This window comes from Camelus dromedarius, chromosome 19 (genome assembly GCF_036321535.1).
Source record: "Camelus dromedarius isolate mCamDro1 chromosome 19, mCamDro1.pat, whole genome shotgun sequence".
NCBI lineage: Eukaryota > Metazoa > Chordata > Mammalia > Artiodactyla > Camelidae > Camelus > Camelus dromedarius.
In genome coordinates this window covers 19,103,989-19,113,790 of record NC_087454.1, presented here as the reverse complement: position 1 = coordinate 19,113,790, position 9,802 = coordinate 19,103,989, and the positions used below count along the sequence as shown (strand labels likewise).

At 43.7% G+C, this 9,802-nt stretch overlaps 1 pseudogene; it reads right to left on the bottom strand.

The window, feature by feature from the left end:
* Nucleotides 1-452: 452 nt before the first annotated feature.
* On the bottom strand, nt 453-1,581 carry LOC105101141 (olfactory receptor 2H1-like; annotated as a pseudogene).
* Between the last annotated feature and the right edge of the window lie 8,221 nt (nt 1,582-9,802).

The window sequence follows — 9,802 nt, the reverse complement described above, 5'->3', positions numbered from 1 at the left end:
TTGGATGAGTTTCTGAACTTACTTGGGCTCCAGCTTCTGGGTCCTTGCTGTCATTTTGGGGGAATGAAACAGAACGAGAATGCAAAACAGACACTTAAGGAAGAGGGAAAAAACTCGAGGGAGAAGCAAAGAAACTATGGTAGAAATTAGAAATGGAGGTGAAGAAATAGCAATGATGTGAGAGATGAGATTGAAATGGAAATGATAAAGTTAGGGCCATCATCATGGGGGTGAAAGCCATTAAAAATAGAGGAAATATTAAATTTGATTCCTATGTTTCCTATAGAGATATGTGCCTCCCCTTAATACATTTTCAGTCTCTGTTCCTATGTCTCTGTCTCTCTCACACTCACACCCACACTCAAATGCACGCACACATATGTGGCTGTCAGTCATTTCTGTGACATGATGGGTGTGAGGAAGGCAGAGGTGTGAGGAATACACACGTCCTGACAAAACCATGAAGGTCTTCTTACTTTCAAAGCACATCAGGCAGCTCTCCCTCAGCTCTCCCTGGAGTCCACGTCCTTCCCCAGCAACCTCCTGAATGCCCTCTTTATCTCCTTATTCCTCAGGGTGTATATGAGAGGGTTAAGTGAAGGGGTGCCTACTGCATAGAAGAGACCAAAGAACTTGCCCCTCTTCTGGGCATAGGGATTTTTGGACTGGAGATAGACAGCCATGGCTGAGCTGTAGAAGAGGGTGACCACCGTGAGATGGGAGGAGCAGGTCCCCAAAGCCTTCCTCCACGCTGTGGCAGAGTTAATCCTCAGCACTGCCCGGGCAATGGCTCCATAGGAAATCAGGATGAGGCTGAGGGGCACGACCAAGATGAAGACACTGGCGACAGCCATCTGGATCTCATTGTAGCTGGTGTCCCCACAGGAAAGTTGAATTAGAGCCAGGACCTCACACACAAAATCATCCACCTGCTGGTGGGAGCAGAAGGGCAGGCGGAGGTGGGTGGTGTCTGGACCACAGACTCCACCAGCCCAATGACCCAGGCCATGGCCACCAGCTGCCGGCAGAGGCGAGGGTGGATGACGGTGGTGTAGTGGAGGGGCTGGCAGACAGCCACGTAGCGGTCAAAGGCCATCACTGTCAAGAGGACACATTCTGTGGTCCCCAGGAACAGGAAGATGAAGAGCTGGACTGAGCAGCCTAGGAAGCTGATGGTCTTGTTTGGGCCCCAGAGGTTGACCAGCATCTGGGGGACACAACTTGTGGTGAAACAGAGGTCCAAGAAGGAGAGGTTGGAGAGGAAAAAGTACATTGGAGAGTGGAGCCTGGGCTCCAGCACGGACAACAGGATGATAAGTGTGTTGCCCACCAGAGTCATGAGGTAGGAAGCTAAGACGAGCACAAAGAGGATTCTTTCAAGTCCTGGGTGTTCAGAGAAGCCCAGAAGGAGGAAGTCCGCTGGGGAACTGTGGTTGACCATGACCTGGAGGGATGAGGTGTCAGAGCAGTGTGTCCAGAGTGTATTATAACAACTCACCCTCGGTACTAGTCAGGTCATACCAAGTGGATGTTTCTCTTCTGCCTTCACTCACTCAGCCTCAGATTCCAGGCACATCAGCATCCAGCAGCCCCTTCTCTTCCCCTGTTCCTCTAGGTCAGGTGTTGTCCAGGGGGAGTCAGGAAACCGTGAATGTGCAGAAACAGATGGAGCCTCACACCGGTTCCTCAGACCTACCCGGTGAGTTTAAAGGAGGCTGATGTAAAGTGTGGATTAACTAATTAACCTAGGACACATTTATTGAGTGCTGCTGTGTTCAGAGCACTAAGTGTTGTATTGTCCCTTATGTATTTGTTGGGTGAGCTAGGAAGGTAATATATTTTGAATAAATTTTCTGATTATAAATGATCTCTGCAGGTTTGATCATTTCTCTATTGGTCTGATGCATTTTTAGAGCTAGTTATTGTATTCCGCATATTGTACGTTTCTTTATTTGCAAGGGAGCATATCAGAGAGGGAATATTTTATCCATGGGAGAGACCTTTCCTTTAGGTCTAGCAGTCCTGTTCACAGACGGAGCAGTTCATTTGCCTGAGTCACTGAACCAGCAGTCCTGGATGGGGACTTGGTCCACGTGCTCAGTCCCTGCCATGAGAAGATTACAGGCAGGAGGTGAGGGTGGTCCTAGGCTCACTAAAAGCACGGAGGAGTTCATGGGAACATTGTCAAAGACTCCAAGATAAAGGCCAGTAATACCAACATACTGAGTGAATGAGAGGAAAAGGTCAAAAAGGTGAAGGACCCACTTGGGTGGATATATCAGGGAAAGCTTCCTAGAGGAGGTGACTGGAATTTTTTTTTATTAATAGGGAAGTATTAGGACGTAGAAGATCAACTCAGAGATGGGGTGGGAGGCTGCAGCCACTCTAGCAGTTGAGGGACAAGGACTCCAGGTTCTCTGGTCTTGAAAGACCTTTGAAAGTCCACTGGACAGAAGTAGGGGTGGCAGGTGATGGCAGATGAGATGGTGGGACACCTGACAACAATGCCCTGAAACTTACAGGATGACACGAATGTCTCCCATCACAAGGTACCCATCTGTCTTTAAGTTCTATTGAATCTTCTTTTTGCCAGAAATTTCTGCCTTTATGTCTTTCTTGGTTTGTTCTTTCTTTTTTTCCCATTATTCTTTTCTCCCCTATAGGATATACTAAAAAAAATTCATACTGTTATATATTCAAACGAAAGTGTGAGTAAAATAAATCTCTATAGTTGATGAATAATAAAGCCATCCCTGGTATGCCCACCAACCAGGTTAAGGAACGGAACCCAGGTTTCAAGCATCTTAGAGGCTCCTTGTGTGCCCTTCCCTGACTGCTCAGTTCCCTACCCCTGAAGATGAAACCATCATTCTGAATTTTAAACGATCACTTTGTTTTCTTTTTTGAAGACATATTTCACAGATCATAAAATTCACCCTTTTAAAGTGTATAACTTTGTGGGTTTTAGTATATTCACAAATTTTGCAACCAATATTTTCACTTCCACACCATTTCATCACCCAAAAAAGAAATCTCATGCCCGTGAGCAGTACCCCTCCTTTGTTTTCTTTAATATACAATATTTGTAACCTTACAAAATAGCTAACTTAAAAAAATTCATCCACCAACTGTCACCCTACCAATTTTTTTGCATTTCTAACTTTCTCATTCTCCTGGAATTTCACTCCGTTTCTCTGCCTTATTTCTGAATCTCTGTAGATGACATCTTCCTTAGTAAGTCTCCCTCTTCTCTCACTTTCAATTTCCATCTTTTCCACTTTTTCTCTTGTTTATTATTTTTCTCCTGGTCTCTTTCCCTCTGACACATTCATTCTGCAATTTATGCATTTATTCAGTTCTTGAGCCCCAAGAGTGCCAGCATCATGCTAGGAGCCAGGTCAGGGAGTGGGGGGTCCACTCAAGGGAGTTTAAGATAATCCAGTGATTATTACCTGCTCTTACTCTTAGTCATAACATTTATTGAGCGTTTCCTATGAACCAAGCATGGTGCCAAGCACGTCCCTGAACACCTGGTTCTCGCAGCAATCCTGCAAAAACAATGTTATTATCCCAATCTTACCAAAGTGAACAGCCTCAGAGAGGTTAAGTAACTTGGCTAAGCATCCAGCCGGTAAGTTTCAGGGCTGGGATTCTAGACCCTGTTTAACTTCCAGGCTGCTGAGGATATGTAGAAACAGATGTCTTATAGAAGAATAAACTTTCTACTTACCCTCAATCAAATTAAAATCTCTTCTGCTGCCAGTGATGACAAAACTCTTAACTGGTGCCTAGCCTCCATCAAGAGGAAAATGTAAAGAAGAATGGGCGTCCTTGAGTGGCCAGTAAGTCTCTGGTCCAATACAGACTGCTGATACTTCCTACCAGGCGCTTTTCTAAGCACGTGCACACGTAATGTGCTAGAGCTGGCTCATACCAGCTCTTGATTGTTAACTTTTCAGGAATTTTGTGAGATACGTATTAAACTATTGGTAGCTTAACTCAGCCGTAGGAGCAGTATTTACACCATGGAAATTGGCAAACACTTCAAAGTTGCTCTCTGTCACCCCCAGCCAAGGTGGTTGTTAAACACTTCCCAGCACACCTTTAATTGCCCCTCACAATAGCTCTGTGTACTGTCTATCTTCCTTTTACCATAAATAGACCGAAGCCAAGAAAGTTTAAATAACTTTACCAAGACTATATGGTTATTAAGTGCCAGAGCTGATGTTTGAAACCAAGTAGACTGGCAGCAGAGGCTGTGCCCCATCTACAGCCCACGGCATCTCCGCAGGGAAGATGAGGCCGGCGGAGGTCAGAGGCACTGCCGTGCTGTTGAACTCCTTGCAAACCACCCTTCCGCTCAGTCTGCAGGAGAAGTCAGCTTGTTTTAGTGGCACAGGAGGTAGAAAGGTTGACACGGTGTGGTGGTGGAGGGAAGGGTCCCAGGACTCCCATCCTATGGAGAGGTCGAGCTCATTAATTCTGCTAAGACCCTGGGGGTTCCGCAGGCCACAGACAATTAGACACTAATTGTGGTAGAGAGGGTGGGGGAGTATCTAGAGAAAATGTACCAGCAACAGTCATCAGAGTGGCAGGTCAAACGGTCACCCACTGCTTCTTTCTGTCAATAGGAAGAACAAAGTGGTCTCTCCTTTCCGGCACCTCCAGACAGTCCCCTGGCTCCCAGATACTCCTCTCAAGCCTCTGATCCATCAGTTCAGGACCCCACTTTTTAAAGTTTTCAACTTCTTCCCTTTCCATTTAATTCTTCTGTCTGAGTGGAAACACACTGCAGTAACACAGAATTGTGAAACCCTAGGGTTGGAAGAGCACTTAAGGCATTTAGTGTAACCTTCCTGTGATGTAGCAGAAACACTATCATGCCTCTACCCCATTAGAGGAGGGGCACATGGGGTCAGCTAATAAACAGCATCCTGGTCCAGGTCTGGATCACAATGGCTGTTATTAGGTCCATGGACACGCCCAGTAGTCATTACTGCGGTCACCGAGTATATAACTGCGATACACGTACTCGGTGGTTGGCAGAATTCCCACAATTGTTCTCTGGTCTGTGGAGTAGGAGATATGCGAGTGGGTGGGAGATCTGGAGTATGGGGTACCCATGTTGGAAGGGCTGGGAGAAGGCAATCATCAGGCTGGGTTGGGGCTGCGAGATTGCTGAGGGATTGTGTATTCAGGGCACATAGCTGGGGGCAGAGCACCACTGAATGTCCTCACATGGGCTTCGTGGACCCAGCAAGAGAAGTGCCACTCCACTGCTGAGAAAGCTTAATGTCCTACTCACTGTAAAGGAGACATCTTTACAGAAATTCAGTCTGTTAATGCAAAGCAATGATTGAAGTTGAATTTGAAGCTGAGAGCCAATGTATTTGTAACTGGCACACATATAAAAATGTAAATAAATATAAACGTGTAATGTCCTTACTCTTAACCATAATGCCAGTCTGTTATTTACACATTGCACACCTCATTTTGTTCATTTGCTAGGTCATTCCATATGAGTATATGTATAGTTGCCTTTTTTAAAGGCTACATATTATTCTTCTGTATAGACATTCAATTATTCAACCAGTCCCTCATTAATTTTATCTTATTTCCAATCATTTTGCGTTAAAAACAATATTGCAATAAATATCTTTGTTCACATATTATTTTATACCTGCATGTATATATTGAGATAAAATTCTACAAGTATAATTGCTGGGTCAGTGTATGTGCACGAATACTTTAAAAATTATATTTTGAACAAAATTTGATACATGAAAAGGATAAATGTTACACAGATGTAAATGACAACATTAGTAATTCAATAAACACTCATTAAGCGACCCCCTAATCCAAGAACTAGAATATCACCACTGCCTTTCATCTTCCTGTGTCCTCTTCTCCATCCCGCTCAACTGCCTCCTGCTGCAGGTGCTCACTACACTGAATCTTGAGTTTATCATTTCCTTGGTTTTTATTTTAACAGTTTTATTGCATATTTATAGATATATCTAAAAAACATACCATCCAGTGTTTTTCTATCCTTTATAATCAATGTGTTGCTGGTGAGTAATAGTACACCAAATTTTATCTTTACTAAGAAATAAAGTTATAGCATTTGTGATAATGAATTATTGAGTCGTGGAACTCAGTTTCCTTCAATAAATTGTTTTGTATAAACATTTAGGTTCTTACAGTTGAATTTTAGGTTTTGATCATGACCTGATGAGACAATACCAGAAGGGTCCTTAGGGCTTCATCCCCTATTGAAAAATTTCCTGTAAGTGACTATCTCAGCATTTAGATTGAGCTTTACCACTGACCTATAGTTTTCTTCTACCTCAAAAACAAACATACCCTGAATTTGAAAGTACCCTGTCTCTGTTTGTTTATCTATTATATTGATTATTTTTACAATTTATCAAAAAAAAAATCATACTTTAAGTAGTCTTTAGAGAGCTGATTTTTTTTTTTCACTCAACAACAACTCCCTGGGCTTCTGTGACACTTACTCCATCTCCTTAACATTTCAAAAATTCCCACAGCCTAATTCTGCTCCTTGTCTGATTTCTTTTGGTATTGCTAGAGAATAAATAAGGTGAGAATATTCTGTCTCTAAGAGAATTTTTTTATGACACAAAGCAAGTATGTCCATTCTGGTACTGCATTCAGAAGCAAGGATGTGTGAAACTCCTAAGAAAAAAATCATTTTTGGTCAGAAATGAAAGTATCCAGGGAGTCGGGATCTGTTCTGCCTCTTGGAGGGAGGTAATTTCACATGGGAAGAGGAGGAAAAAAGAGAGATGACCAGAGTCCAGATTTGTGTTTATATTTCTTGAAAGGGCATCATTTCTCTGAACTCAGGTCCTCAATGAACGGGAAATCCCCTGAGATAGGGGATTTCAGGTTTCCTCCAGCAGTAGCTGCGTGCTAGAAATCTGCAGCTCCAGTAGGCAGGTTCTCTGTCACCACCCCAGGGTCTGGCCAGTCAGGAACAATGTGATGTTCAGTGAGTTTGTGGGTGAGGATTTCTATTCCTGGTTAGTGAGGCTTATAAGGGAGGCTTACCTTAACTGACCAGAAGGGGTAACCGACCAACTTCTCAGACCCTGTGTTTTAAAATACAGTATGTTAATTGAAACAAATTGAACACCAACAGTTTAGAAAATGATGGCCTTTGAAAAGATAGTTTATTATTCATAGATCCCAAGAGGAAGTGGCACACCACACCATGAAGGGCCATGTGAGAAAGCACCAAAGTTGGTCCCAGGCAGAGAGAGGAGGGGGCGCTGTGGACAAGAGCCTTTCACATGGTTTCTGCAGAAAGAGATGGGCGAGACAGAGTAAGCAGGTTTAGAACTGGCTAGTTTATAGCATTTCAGTGGACTCAGACATTGGGACTGTTTCTAGTTGTCTGGTACCTGGCCCTGGGGAGGTTAGGGCAGGTGGATGGTGGCCCGGAGTGTGAGGGCTTGATAAAGGGGGTTCTTGGGGTATGAGCTCTGAATTGGTTGGTTTGTATTTGAAACAAATATGCTCAGGGTGAACTGTTTACTATCCCTAGGAATAAGCTGTTCCTGGAGGGAGTTCCTCCAGTGTCCACAAGACCCCAGATATCACCATTAGGTTACAGAAAACAATAGACATGGTTGATACATTCTGCTTGGAAGTGGAGACCTCAGGTGCCTAGTCTTTGCTTTGCCCAAGTGTTGAGACCCTGGAAGTCCAGCGGGAGCCTGCGGGGCATGGTGAGCATCAGCTGATGGGTGTCAGTGTCATCTGGACGTGCGTGATGGTGCGGGCTTTGAATGCTCGCAGTCTTGGGAGATCAGTTCTTGTCTACCTGTCCACCAGGCTGCAGTCTTCCTCCAGGCTTGGTTCCCTGCACTCATAGGCTGTTTTCTCACCTCTACAAAGTCGGGGAAAAGTGCATGGGGAGGGGTCCAGGTAAGACCTGCCATCCAAGTATAGTCCTGCCTACACTTAGGCTTCAAACCTCCCCTTGTTCTCACTCATACCAAGGCTCCTTGAAGTTTCCTCTATTCTTTTTAAAAATCTCTCCGCTTCCTTGCTTCTAACATACACCTTGCCTGTAACACACACACACACACACACACACATTTGGATGTTGATTCATACCCCATAAAAATATTGGGAGAATTATATGAGGCAACATACTTGAAAATGTCTTGCACAGTAAGATATAGCAGGTGATCCCTAATTGTTACTTCCCCTTTTCTGTCTTCATTTCGTTGTTCACACACTCATAAATTCATTCATGCATACAAAAATATTCAGTAAGTACCTACCATGCCAGACACTGAGCCAGCACTGAGAATGTAAAGACAAGCAAGCCTCTAGACCCTTCCTGTCTCCTGGGGGAGGTAGACAACTAAAAGAATGTTCTATTACTTCATGAGATGTGCTTATACAGGGAGATCTGGGGAGAACAGAGAGGAGCATCTGCTTCAGAGCAGGACGGAAGAGAGTTAGAGATGGCTTCTTGGAGGATGTGGTTCTTATGCTGAGTTCTTACAAATCCACGTTGTTTCTTTTTTTGTGTGAAGGAGAGTTGGAGGGAAAAGCCTCCCAAGTGGAGAGAATAGCATATTCAAAGGCTAGATGTGACAGAAAGCTTGGCAAGGTTCAAGGACTTTTTCAGGTAGTTTTAGGCACTTGCAAGATCCCAGGTGAGTCATGAGAGATGAGCTGGTAAAATCAGAAAAGCAGGAACCTGATCTTGGAGTTTGGGATCTGTGTTTAATATGTTTAATAGCAGAGTCTTTTTTTTTTTTTTTGGCTAAGGGAGTAATATGGTCAAATTTGTATTTTAGAATAATTACTCCTCCTCCATCAAATATCTCTGGTTTTCTCTCTTAGCATATTGTAGATTTCTTTTTCCTGTTGCAGTTAGCTGTGGCTATAAGACTTACTTTTGCAAATGAAAAATAAATTGAAGTGTCATGTCACTTCTGGCTAGAAGCTAGATGTGCCAGATGGCCATTTGCCACACTTAGTCTTTCCTCCTGCCCCAGCCACTAGCAATGTTCAAGATAATGGTTGTTCTGTCAGTCTGCATACTGAAGTGAGAATTACGGCTATCTGGATGGCTGGCAGTGGGCATACAGGACGTGCAAGAAATGAGACTCTGCTGTTTAAGTCACTGAGATTTTGGTGTTGTTATCACAGCATAAACTATTCTATTCTGTCTGATACACAGTGATGAGGTTATTACCATAAAAATGAGGAACATTCGGTACTCAAGAAAGATAGAAGCAGTGGGGATGGAGAGGAGTGGATACATGTGAGAGCTGTTACAGAGAGAAATTGACCAGATGTGGTGATTGAAATGCAGAAGAAGCAGGTTCATGTGGGGATGAAAGAAAATTTATATGCTAAGGCAAGGAAAGACAAGAAAAAATTAAAGATAAATTTCTCTCCATGTGTCCTTTCGAGCCTCCATCCTCCCTCCCTAGTGTGCAGTGTGCATCTGCGCTACCAAAACTCCTCAAAGGTGGGAGTGTCTGTTTGACCACAAAGATCATTTTTCCCCTTTCTTCTGACTCTAGTAATGTAGTTTCTCAAAAAATGAGAGTTCTTTCCCAACTCTGTGTGGGGTCCTGGTGGCTTGCTGCTTGCTCTGTACTTGCTTAACTGGACTATGTCTCCTTGGTGAGCTCGTTTTGTTGTATGATCCTTTGTCTTGAAAACATATATGACTGTGCCTTCGACTTTGAATGGGTGCAACAGTTCTCAGAACTTCTCAGAGTTTGTCTCCTGGGATGTAATTGTCTCA